This window comes from Dromaius novaehollandiae, chromosome 7 (genome assembly GCF_036370855.1).
Source record: "Dromaius novaehollandiae isolate bDroNov1 chromosome 7, bDroNov1.hap1, whole genome shotgun sequence".
Taxonomy (NCBI): Eukaryota; Metazoa; Chordata; class Aves; order Casuariiformes; family Dromaiidae; genus Dromaius; species Dromaius novaehollandiae.
Genome location: NC_088104.1, coordinates 30,197,042 through 30,209,527, shown reverse-complemented (window position 1 = coordinate 30,209,527; position 12,486 = coordinate 30,197,042).

The window sequence follows — 12,486 nt, the reverse complement described above, 5'->3', positions numbered from 1 at the left end:
TCCTGGCCCGCACAAAGAAGTGGCCCTGCGATCAGTCTTGCTGCAGCCCCACCTTTCCTTTGGCAGGCCCTTTGCAGCCCCACTCCACCTGGGCCTCAATGCTTTCTCTCTCTCCTGATCCTAAACCTAACCCTAACCCTAAGCCTAGCCCTAAATGTAGGCTCAGGCGGGGCCCGAACCGCAGCCCAGCAGCCCCATTCCTGGCCCGCACAAAGAAGTGGCCCTGCCATCAGTCTTGCTGCAGCCCCACCTTTCCTTTGGCAGGCCCTTTGCAGCCCCACTCCACCTGGGCCTCAACGCTTTCTAGATCTCCTAACCCTAACCCTAACCCTAACCCTAACCCTAGCCCTAAATGTAGGCTCAGGCGGGGCCCGAACCACAGCCCAGCAGCCCCATTCCTGGCCCGCACAAAAAAGTGGCCCTGCCATCAGTCTTGCTGCAGCCCCACCTTTCCTTTGGCAGGCCCTTTGCAGCCCCACTCCACCTGGGCCTCAACGCTTTCTAGATCTCCTGATCCTAACCCTAACCCTAAATGTAGGCTCAGGCGGGGCCCGAACCGCAGCCCAGCAGCCCCATTCCTGGCCCGCACAAAGAAGTGGCCCTGCCATCAGTCTTGCTGCAGCCCCACCTTTCCTTTGGCAGGCCCTTTGCAGCCCCACTCCACCTGGGCCTCAACGCTTTCTAGATCTCCTAACCCTAACCCTAACCCTAACCCTAACCCTAGCCCTAAATGTAGGCTCAGGCGGGGCCCGAACCGCAGCCCAGCAGCCCCATTCCTGGCCAGCACAAAAAAGTGGCCCTGCCATCAGTCTTGCTGCAGCCCCACCTTTCCTTTGGCAGGCCCTTTGCAGCCCCACTCCACCTGGGCCTCAACGCTTTCTAGATCTCCTAACCCTAAGCCTAGCCCTAAATGTAGGCTCAGGCGGGGCCCGAACCGCAGCCCAGCAGCCCCATTCCTGGCCCGCACAAAGAAGTGGCCCTGCGATCAGTGTTGCTGCAGCCCCACCTTTCCTTTGGCAGGCCCTTTGCAGCCCCACTCCACCTGGGCCTCAACGCTTTCTAGATCTCCTGATCCTAACCCTAACCCTAACCCTAAGCCTAGCCCTAAATGTAGGCTCAGGCCGGGCCCGAACCGCAGCCCAGCAGCCCCATTCCTGGCCCGCACAAAAAAGTGGCCCTGCCATCAGTCTTGCTGCAGCCCCACCTTTCCTTTGGCAGGCCCTTTGCAGCCCCACTCCACCTGGGCCTCAACGCTTTCTACATCTCCTGATCCTAACCCTAACCCTAACCCTAAGCCTAGCCCTAAATGTAGGCTCAGGCCGGGCCCGAACCGCAGCCCAGCAGCCCCATTCCTGGCCCACACAAAAAAGTGGCCCTGCCATCAGTCTTGCTGCAGCCCCACCTTTCCTTTGGCAGGCCCTTTGCAGCCCCACTCCACCTGGGCCTCAACGCTTTCTAGATCTCCTAACCCTAACGCTAGCCCTAAATGTAGGCTCAGGCGGGGCCCGAACCACAGCCCAGCAGCCCCATTCCTGGCCCGCACAAAGAAGTGGCCCTGCCATCAGTCTTGCTGCAGCCCCACCTTTCCTTTGGCAGGCCCTTTGCAGCCCCACTCCACCTGGGCCTCAACGCTTTCTAGATCTCCTAATCCTAACCAAGCCTAGCCCTAAATGTAGGCTCAGGCCGGGCCCAAACCGCAGCCCAGCAGCCCCATTCCTGGCCCGCACAAAATAAGTGGCCCTGCGATCAGTCTTGCTGCAGACCCACCTTTCCTTTGGCAGGCCCTTTGCAGCCCCACTCCACCTGGGCCTCAACGCTTTCTAGATCTCCTAACCCTAACCCTAACCCTAACCCTAAGCCTAGCCCTAAATGTAGGCTCAGGCGGGGCCCGAACCGCAGCCCAGCAGCCCCATTCCTGGCCCGCACAAAGAAGTGGCCCTGCCATCAGTCTTGCTGCAGCCCCACCTTTCCTTTGGCAGGCCCTTTGCAGCCCCACTCCACCTGGGCCTCAACGCTTTCTAGATCTCCTAACCCTAACCAAGCCTAGCCCTAAATGTAGGCTCAGGCCGGGCCCGAACCGCAGCCCAGCAGCCCCATTCCTGGCCCGCACAAAGAAGTGGCCCTGCCATCAGTCTTGCTGCAGCCCCACCTTTCCTTTGGCAGGCCCTTTGCAGCCCCACTCCACCTGGGCCTCAACGCTTTCTCTCTCTCCTGATCCTAACCCTAACCCTAACCCTAAGCCTAGCCCTAAAAGTAGGCTCAGGCGGGGCCCGAACCGCAGCCCAGCAGCCCCATTCCTGGCCCGCACAAAAAAGTGGCCCTGCCATCAGTCTTGCTGCAGCCCCACCTTTCCTTTGGCAGGCCCTTTGCAGCCCCACTCCACCTGGGCCTCAACGCTTTCTCTCTCTCCTGATCCTAACCCTAACCCTAACCCTAAGCCTAGCCCTAAATGTAGGCTCAGGCGGGGCCCGAACCGCAGCCCAGCAGCCCCATTCCTGGCCCGCACAAAGAAGTGGCCCTGCCATCAGTCTTGCTGCAGCCCCACCTTTCCTTTGGCAGGCCCTTTGCAGCCCCACTCCACCTGGGCCTCAACGCTTTCTAGATCTCCTAAACCTAACCCTAACCCTAAGCCTAACCCTAAATGTAGGCTCAGGCCGGGCCCGAACCGCAGCCCAGCAGCCCCATTCCTGGCCCGCACAAAGAAGTGGCCCTGCCATCAGTCTTGCTGCAGCCCCACCTTTCCTTTGGCAGGCCCTTTGCAGCCCCACTCCACCTGGGCCTCAACGCTTTCTCTCTCTCCTGATCCTAACCCTAACCCTAACCCTAAACCTAAGCCTAGCCCTAAATGTAGGCTCAGGCCGGGCCCGAACCGCAGCCCAGCAGCCCCATTCCTGGCCCGCACAAAAAAGTGGCCCTGCCATCAGTATTGCTGCAGCCCCACCTTTCCTTTGGCAGGCCCTTTGCAGCCCCACTCCACCTGGGCCTCAACGCTTTCTAGATCTCCTAACCCTAACCCTAACCCTAACCCTAACCCTAGCCCTAAATGTAGGCTCAGGCCGGGCCCGAACCACAGCCCAGCAGCCCCATTCCTGGCCCGCACAAAAAAGTGGCCCTGCCATCAGTCTTGCTGCAGCCCCACCTTTCCTTTGGCAGGCCCTTTGCAGCCCCACTCCACCTGGGCCTCAACGCTTTCTAGATCTCCTAACCCTAAGCCTAGCCCTAAATGTAGTCTCAGGCGGGGCCCGAACCGCAGCCCAGCAGCCCCATTCCTGGCCCGCACAAAAAAGTGGCCCTGCCATCAGTCTTGCTGCAGCCCCACCTTTCCTTTGGCAGGCCCTTTGCAGCCCCACTCCACCTGGGCCTCAACGCTTTCTAGATCTCCTAACCCTAACCCTAACCCTAACCCTAACCCTAGCCCTAAATGTAGGCTCAGGCGGGGCCCGAACCGCAGCCCAGCAGCCCCATTCCTGGCCAGCACAAAAAAGTGGCCCTGCCATCAGTCTTGCTGCAGCCCCACCTTTCCTTTGGCAGGCCCTTTGCAGCCCCACTCCACCTGGGCCTCAACGCTTTCTAGATCTCCTAACCCTAAGCCTAGCCCTAAATGTAGGCTCAGGCGGGGCCCGAACCGCAGCCCAGCAGCCCCATTCCTGGCCCGCACAAAAAAGTGGCCCTGCGATCAGTGTTGCTGCAGCCCCACCTTTCCTTTGGCAGGCCCTTTGCAGCCCCACTCCACCTGGGCCTCAACGCTTTCTAGATCTCCTGATCCTAACCCTAACCCTAACCCTAAGCCTAGCCCTAAATGTAGGCTCAGGCGGGGCCCGAACCGCAGCCCAGCAGCCCCATTCCTGGCCCGCACAAAAAAGTGGCCCTGCGATCAGTCTTGCTGCAGCCCCACCTTTCCTTTGGCAGGCCCTTTGCAGCCCCACTCCACCTGGGCCTCAACGCTTTCTCTCTCTCCTGATCCTAACCCTAACCCTAACCCTAAACCTAAGCCTAGCCCTAAATGTAGGCTCAGGCCGGGCCCGAACCACAGCCCAGCAGCCCCATTCCTGGCCCAAACAAAAAAGTGGCCCTGCCATCAGTATTGCTGCAGCCCCACCTTTCCTTTGGCAGGCCCTTTGCAGCCCCACTCCACCTGGGCCTCAACGCTTTCTAGATCTCCTAACCCTAACCCTAACCCTAACCCTAACCCTAGCCCTAAATGTAGGCTCAGGCGGGGCCCGAACCACAGCCCAGCAGCCCCATTCCTGGCCCGCACAAAGAAGTGGCCCTGCCATCAGTCTTGCTGCAGCCCCACCTTTCCTTTGGCAGGCCCTTTGCAGCCCCACTCCACCTGGGCCTCAACGCTTTCTAGATCTCCTGATCCTAACCCTAACCCTAAATGTAGGCTCAGGCAGGGCCCGAACCGCAGCCCAGCAGCCCCATTCCTGGCCCGCACAAAGAAGTGGCCCTGCCATCAGTCTTGCTGCAGCCCCACCTTTCCTTTGGCAGGCCCTTTGCAGCCCCACTCCACCTGGGCCTCAACGCTTTCTAGATCTCCTAACCCTAACCCTAACCCTAACCCTAACCCTAGCCCTAAATGTAGGCTCAGGCGGGGCCCGAACCACAGCCCAGCAGCCCCATTCCTGGCCCGCACAAAAAAGTGGCCCTGCGATCAGTGTTGCTGCAGCCCCACCTTTCCTTTGGCAGGCCCTTTGCAGCCCCACTCCACCTGGGCCTCAACGCTTTCTAGATCTCCTGATCCTAACCCTAACCCTAACCCTAAGCCTAGCCCTAAATGTAGGCTCAGGCCGGGCCCGAACCGCAGCCCAGCAGCCCCATTCCTGGCCCGCACAGAAAAGTGGCCCTGCCATCAGTCTTGCTGCAGCCCCACCTTTCCTTTGGCAGGCCCTTTGCAGCCCCACTCCACCTGGGCCTCAACGCTTTCTAGATCTCCTGATCCTAACCCTAACCCTAACCCTAAGCCTAGCCCTAAATGTAGGCTCAGGCCGGGCCCGAACCGCAGCCCAGCAGCCCCATTCCTGGCCCAAACAAAAAAGTGGCCCTGCGATCAGTCTTGCTGCAGCCCCACCTTTCCTTTGGCAGGCCCTTTGCAGCCCCACTCCACCTGGGCCTCAACGCTTTCTCTCTCTCCTGATCCTAACCCTAACCCTAACCCTAACCCTAGCCCTAAATGTAGGCTCAGGCCGGGCCCGAACCGCAGCCCAGCAGCCCCATTCCTGGCCCAAACAAAAAAGTGGCCCTGCCATCAGTCTTGCTGCAGCCCCACCTTTCCTTTGGCAGGCCCTTTGCAGCCCCACTCCACCTGGGCCTCAACGCTTTCTAGATCTCCTAACCCTAACGCTAGCCCTAAATGTAGGCTCAGGCCGGGCCCGAACCACAGCCCAGCAGCCCCATTCCTGGCCCGCACAAAGAAGTGGCCCTGCCATCAGTCTTGCTGCAGCCCCACCTTTCCTTTGGCAGGCCCTTTGCAGCCCCACTCCACCTGGGCCTCAACGCTTTCTAGATCTCCTAATCCTAACCAAGCCTAGCCCTAAATGTAGGCTCAGGCCGGGCCCAAACCGCAGCCCAGCAGCCCCATTCCTGGCCCGCACAAAAAAAGTGGCCCTGCGATCAGTCTTGCTGCAGCCCCACCTTTCCTTTGGCAGGCCCTTTGCAGCCCCACTCCACCTGGGCCTCAACGCTTTCTAGATCTCCTAACCCTAACCCTAACCCTAACCCTAAGCCTAGCCCTAAATGTAGGCTCAGGCCGGGCCCGAACCGCAGCCCAGCAGCCCCATTCCTGGCCCGCACAAAAAAGTGGCCCTGCCATCAGTCTTGCTGCAGCCCCACCTTTCCTTTGGCAGGCCCTTTGCAGCCCCACTCCACCTGGGCCTCAACGCTTTCTAGATCTCCTAACCCTAACCAAGCCTAGCCCTAAATGTAGGCTCAGGCCGGGCCCGAACCGCAGCCCAGCAGCCCCATTCCTGGCCCGCACAAAGAAGTGGCCCTGCCATCAGTCTTGCTGCAGCCCCACCTTTCCTTTGGCAGGCCCTTTGCAGCCCCACTCCACCTGGGCCTCAACGCTTTCTCTCTCTCCTGATCCTAACCCTAACCCTAACCCTAAGCCTAGCCCTAAAAGTAGGCTCAGGCGGGGCCCGAACCGCAGCCCAGCAGCCCCATTCCTGGCCCGCACAAAAAAGTGGCCCTGCCATCAGTCTTGCTGCAGCCCCACCTTTCCTTTGGCAGGCCCTTTGCAGCCCCACTCCACCTGGGCCTCAACGCTTTCTCTCTCTCCTGATCCTAACCCTAACCCTAACCCTAAGCCTAGCCCTAAATGTAGGCTCAGGCGGGGCCCGAACCGCAGCCCAGCAGCCCCATTCCTGGCCCGCACAAAGAAGTGGCCCTGCCATCAGTCTTGCTGCAGCCCCACCTTTCCTTTGGCAGGCCCTTTGCAGCCCCACTCCACCTGGGCCTCAACGCTTTCTAGATCTCCTGATCCTAACCCTAACCCTAACCCTAAGCCTAGCCCTAAATGTAGTCTCAGGCGGGGCCCGAACCGCAGCCCAGCAGCCCCATTCCTGGCCCGCACAAAAAAGTGGCCCTGCCATCAGTCTTGCTGCAGCCCCACCTTTCCTTTGGCAGGCCCTTTGCAGCCCCACTCCACCTGGGCCTCAACGCTTTCTAGATCTCCTAACCCTAACCCTAACCCTAACCCTAACCCTAGCCCTAAATGTAGGCTCAGGCGGGGCCTGAACCACAGCCCAGCAGCCCCATTCCTGGCCCGCACAAAAAAGTGGCCCTGCCATCAGTCTTGCTGCAGCCCCACCTTTCCTTTGGCAGGCCCTTTGCAGCCCCACTCCACCTGGGCCTCAACGCTTTCTAGATCTCCTGATCCTAACCCTAACCCTAAATGTAGGCTCAGGCGGGGCCCGAACCGCAGCCCAGCAGCCCCATTCCTGGCCCGCACAAAGAAGTGGCCCTGCCATCAGTCTTGCTGCAGCCCCACCTTTCCTTTGGCAGGCCCTTTGCAGCCCCACTCCACCTGGGCCTCAACGCTTTCTAGATCTCCTAACCCTAAGCCTAGCCCTAAATGTAGGCTCAGGCCGGGCCCGAACCGCAGCCCAGCAGCCCCATTCCTGGCCCAAACAAAAAAGTGGCCCTGCCATCAGTCTTGCTGCAGCCCCACCTTTCCTTTGGCAGGCCCTTTGCAGCCCCACTCCACCTGGGCCTCAACGCTTTCTAGATCTCCTGATCCTAACCCTAACCCTAACCCTAAGCCTAGCCCTAAATGTAGGCTCAGGCCGGGCCCGAACCGCAGCCCAGCAGCCCCATTCCTGGCCCGCACAGAAAAGTGGCCCTGCCATCAGTCTTGCTGCAGCCCCACCTTTCCTTTGGCAGGCCCTTTGCAGCCCCACTCCACCTGGGCCTCAACGCTTTCTAGATCTCCTGATCCTAACCCTAACCCTAACCCTAAGCCTAGCCCTAAATGTAGGCTCAGGCCGGGCCCGAACCGCAGCCCAGCAGCCCCATTCCTGGCCCAAACAAAAAAGTGGCCCTGCCATCAGTCTTGCTGCAGCCCCACCTTTCCTTTGGCAGGCCCTTTGCAGCCCCACTCCACCTGGGCCTCAACGCTTTCTAGATCTCCTAACCCTAACGCTAGCCCTAAATGTAGGCTCAGGCGGGGCCCGAACCGCAGCCCAGCAGCCCCATTCCTGGCCCGCACAAAAAAGTGGCCCTGCGATCAGTGTTGCTGCAGCCCCACCTTTCCTTTGGCAGGCCCTTTGCAGCCCCACTCCACCTGGGCCTCAACGCTTTCTAGATCTCCTGATCCTAACCCTAACCCTAACCCTAAGCCTAGCCCTAAATGTAGGCTCAGGCCGGGCCCGAACCGCAGCCCAGCAGCCCCATTCCTGGCCCGCACAAAAAAGTGGCCCTGCCATCAGTCTTGCTGCAGCCCCACCTTTCCTTTGGCAGGCCCTTTGCAGCCCCACTCCACCTGGGCCTCAACGCTTTCTAGATCTCCTGATCCTAACCCTAACCCTAACCCTAAGCCTAGCCCTAAATGTAGGCTCAGGCCGGGCCCGAACCGCAGCCCAGCAGCCCCATTCCTGGCCCAAACAAAAAAGTGGCCCTGCCATCAGTCTTGCTGCAGCCCCACCTTTCCTTTGGCAGGCCCTTTGCAGCCCCACTCCACCTGGGCCTCAACGCTTTCTAGATCTCCTGATCCTAACCCTAACCCTAAACCTAAGCCTAGCCCTAAATGTAGGCTCAGGCCGGGCCCGAACCGCAGCCCAGCAGCCCCATTCCTGGCCCGCACAAAAAAGTGGCCCTGCCATCAGTCTTGCTGCAGCCCCACCTTTCCTTTGGCAGGCCCTTTGCAGCCCCACTCCACCTGGGCCTCAACGCTTTCTAGATCTCCTGATCCTAACCCTAACCCTAACCCTAAACCTAAGCCTAGCCCTAAATGTAGGCTCAGGCCGGGCCCGAACCGCAGCCCAGCAGCCCCATTCCTGGCCCGCACAAAAAAGTGGCCCTGCCATCAGTCTTCCTGCAGCCCCACCTTTCCTTTGGCAGGCCCTTTGCAGCCCCACTCCACCTGGGCCTCAACGCTTTCTCTCTCTCCTGATCCTAACCCTAACCCTAACCCTAACCCTAGCCCTAAATGTAGGCTCAGGCCGGGCCCGAACCGCAGCCCAGCAGCCCCATTCCTGGCCCAAACAAAAAAGTGGCCCTGCCATCAGTCTTGCTGCAGCCCCACCTTTCCTTTGGCAGGCCCTTTGCAGCCCCACTCCACCTGGGCCTCAACGCTTTCTAGATCTCCTAACCCTAACGCTAGCCCTAAATGTAGGCTCAGGCGGGGCCCGAACCACAGCCCAGCAGCCCCATTCCTGGCCCGCACAAAGAAGTGGCCCTGCCATCAGTCTTGCTGCAGCCCCACCTTTCCTTTGGCAGGCCCTTTGCAGCCCCACTCCACCTGGGCCTCAACGCTTTCTAGATCTCCTAATCCTAACCAAGCCTAGCCCTAAATGTAGGCTCAGGCCGGGCCCAAACCGCAGCCCAGCAGCCCCATTCCTGGCCCGCACAAAAAAAGTGGCCCTGCGATCAGTCTTGCTGCAGACCCACCTTTCCTTTGGCAGGCCCTTTGCAGCCCCACTCCACCTGGGCCTCAACGCTTTCTAGATCTCCTAACCCTAACCCTAACCCTAACCCTAAGCCTAGCCCTAAATGTAGGCTCAGGCGGGGCCCGAACCGCAGCCCAGCAGCCCCATTCCTGGCCCGCACAAAAAAGTGGCCCTGCCATCAGTCTTGCTGCAGCCCCACCTTTCCTTTGGCAGGCCCTTTGCAGCCCCACTCCACCTGGGCCTCAACGCTTTCTAGATCTCCTAACCCTAACCAAGCCTAGCCCTAAATGTAGGCTCAGGCCGGGCCCGAACCGCAGCCCAGCAGCCCCATTCCTGGCCTGCACAAAGAAGTGGCCCTGCCATCAGTCTTGCTGCAGCCCCACCTTTCCTTTGGCAGGCCCTTTGCAGCCCCACTCCACCTGGGCCTCAACGCTTTCTCTCTCTCCTGATCCTAACCCTAACCCTAACCCTAAGCCTAGCCCTAAAAGTAGGCTCAGGCGGGGCCCGAACCGCAGCCCAGCAGCCCCATTCCTGGCCCGCACAAAAAAGTGGCCCTGCCATCAGTCTTGCTGCAGCCCCACCTTTCCTTTGGCAGGCCCTTTGCAGCCCCACTCCACCTGGGCCTCAACGCTTTCTAGATCTCCTGATCCTAACCCTAACCCTAACCCTAAACCTAAGCCTAGCCCTAAATGTAGGCTCAGGCCGGGCCCGAACCGCAGCCCAGCAGCCCCATTCCTGGCCCGCACAAAAAAGTGGCCCTGCCATCAGTCTTGCTGCAGCCCCACCTTTCCTTTGGCAGGCCCTTTGCAGCCCCACTCCACCTGGGCCTCAACGCTTTCTAGATCTCCTAACCCTAACCCTAACCCTAACCCTAACCCTAGCCCTAAATGTAGGCTCAGGCGGGGCCTGAACCACAGCCCAGCAGCCCCATTCCTGGCCCGCACAAAAAAGTGGCCCTGCCATCAGTCTTGCTGCAGCCCCACCTTTCCTTTGGCAGGCCCTTTGCAGCCCCACTCCACCTGGGCCTCAACGCTTTCTAGATCTCCTGATCCTAACCCTAACCCTAAATGTAGGCTCAGGCGGGGCCCGAACCGCAGCCCAGCAGCCCCATTCCTGGCCCGCACAAAGAAGTGGCCCTGCCATCAGTCTTGCTGCAGCCCCACCTTTCCTTTGGCAGGCCCTTTGCAGCCCCACTCCACCTGGGCCTCAACGCTTTCTAGATCTCCTAACCCTAACCCTAACCCTAACCCTAACCCTAGCCCTAAATGTAGGCTCAGGCGGGGCCCGAACCGCAGCCCAGCAGCCCCATTCCTGGCCAGCACAAAAAAGTGGCCCTGCCATCAGTCTTGCTGCAGCCCCACCTTTCCTTTGGCAGGCCCTTTGCAGCCCCACTCCACCTGGGCCTCAACGCTTTCTAGATCTCCTAACCCTAAGCCTAGCCCTAAATGTAGGCTCAGGCGGGGCCCGAACCGCAGCCCAGCAGCCCCATTCCTGGCCCAAACAAAAAAGTGGCCCTGCGATCAGTGTTGCTGCAGCCCCACCTTTCCTTTGGCAGGCCCTTTGCAGCCCCACTCCACCTGGGCCTCAACGCTTTCTAGATCTCCTGATCCTAACCCTAACCCTAACCCTAAGCCTAGCCCTAAATGTAGGCTCAGGCCGGGCCCGAACCGCAGCCCAGCAGCCCCATTCCTGGCCCGCACAGAAAAGTGGCCCTGCCATCAGTCTTGCTGCAGCCCCACCTTTCCTTTGGCAGGCCCTTTGCAGCCCCACTCCACCTGGGCCTCAACGCTTTCTAGATCTCCTGATCCTAACCCTAACCCTAACCCTAAGCCTAGCCCTAAATGTAGGCTCAGGCCGGGCCCGAACCGCAGCCCAGCAGCCCCATTCCTGGCCCAAACAAAAAAGTGGCCCTGCGATCAGTCTTGCTGCAGCCCCACCTTTCCTTTGGCAGGCCCTTTGCAGCCCCACTCCACCTGGGCCTCAACGCTTTCTAGATCTCCTGATCCTAACCCTAACCCTAACCCTAACCCTAGCCCTAAATGTAGGCTCAGGCCGGGCCCGAACCGCAGCCCAGCAGCCCCATTCCTGGCCCAAACAAAAAAGTGGCCCTGCCATCAGTCTTGCTGCAGCCCCACCTTTCCTTTGGCAGGCCCTTTGCAGCCCCACTCCACCTGGGCCTCAACGCTTTCTAGATCTCCTAACCCTAACGCTAGCCCTAAATGTAGGCTCAGGCGGGGCCCGAACCACAGCCCAGCAGCCCCATTCCTGGCCCGCACAAAGAAGTGGCCCTGCCATCAGTCTTGCTGCAGCCCCACCTTTCCTTTGGCAGGCCCTTTGCAGCCCCACTCCACCTGGGCCTCAACGCTTTCTAGATCTCCTAATCCTAACCAAGCCTAGCCCTAAATGTAGGCTCAGGCCGGGCCCAAACCGCAGCCCAGCAGCCCCATTCCTGGCCCGCACAAAAAAAGTGGCCCTGCGATCAGTCTTGCTGCAGACCCACCTTTCCTTTGGCAGGCCCTTTGCAGCCCCACTCCACCTGGGCCTCAACGCTTTCTAGATCTCCTAACCCTAACCCTAACCCTAACCCTAAGCCTAGCCCTAAATGTAGGCTCAGGCGGGGCCCGAACCGCAGCCCAGCAGCCCCATTCCTGGCCCGCACAAAAAAGTGGCCCTGCCATCAGTCTTGCTGCAGCCCCACCTTTCCTTTGGCAGGCCCTTTGCAGCCCCACTCCACCTGGGCCTCAACGCTTTCTAGATCTCCTAACCCTAACCAAGCCTAGCCCTAAATGTAGGCTCAGGCCGGGCCCGAACCGCAGCCCAGCAGCCCCATTCCTGGCCCGCACAAAGAAGTGGCCCTGCCATCATTCTTGCTGCAGCCCCACCTTTCCTTTGGCAGGCCCTTTGCAGCCCCACTCCACCTGGGCCTCAACGCTTTCTCTCTCTCCTGATCCTAACCCTAACCCTAACCCTAAGCCTAGCCCTAAAAGTAGGCTCAGGCCGGGCCCGAACCGCAGCCCAGCAGCCCCATTCCTGGCCCGCACAAAAAAGTGGCCCTGCCATCAGTCTTGCTGCAGCCCCACCTTTCCTTTGGCAGGCCCTTTGCAGCCCCACTCCACCTGGGCCTCAACGCTTTCTCTCTCTCCTGATCCTAACCCTAGCCCTAACCCTAAGCCTAGCCCTAAATGTAGGCTCAGGCGGGGCCCGAACCGCAGCCCAGCAGCCCCATTCCTGGCCAGCACAAAGATGTGGCCCTGCCATCAGTCTTGCTGCAGCCCCACCTTTCCTTTGGCAGGCCCTTTGCAGCCCCACTCCACCTGGGCCTCAACGCTTTCTAGATCTCCTAACCCTAACCCTAACCCTAACCCTAAGCCTAGCCCTAAAT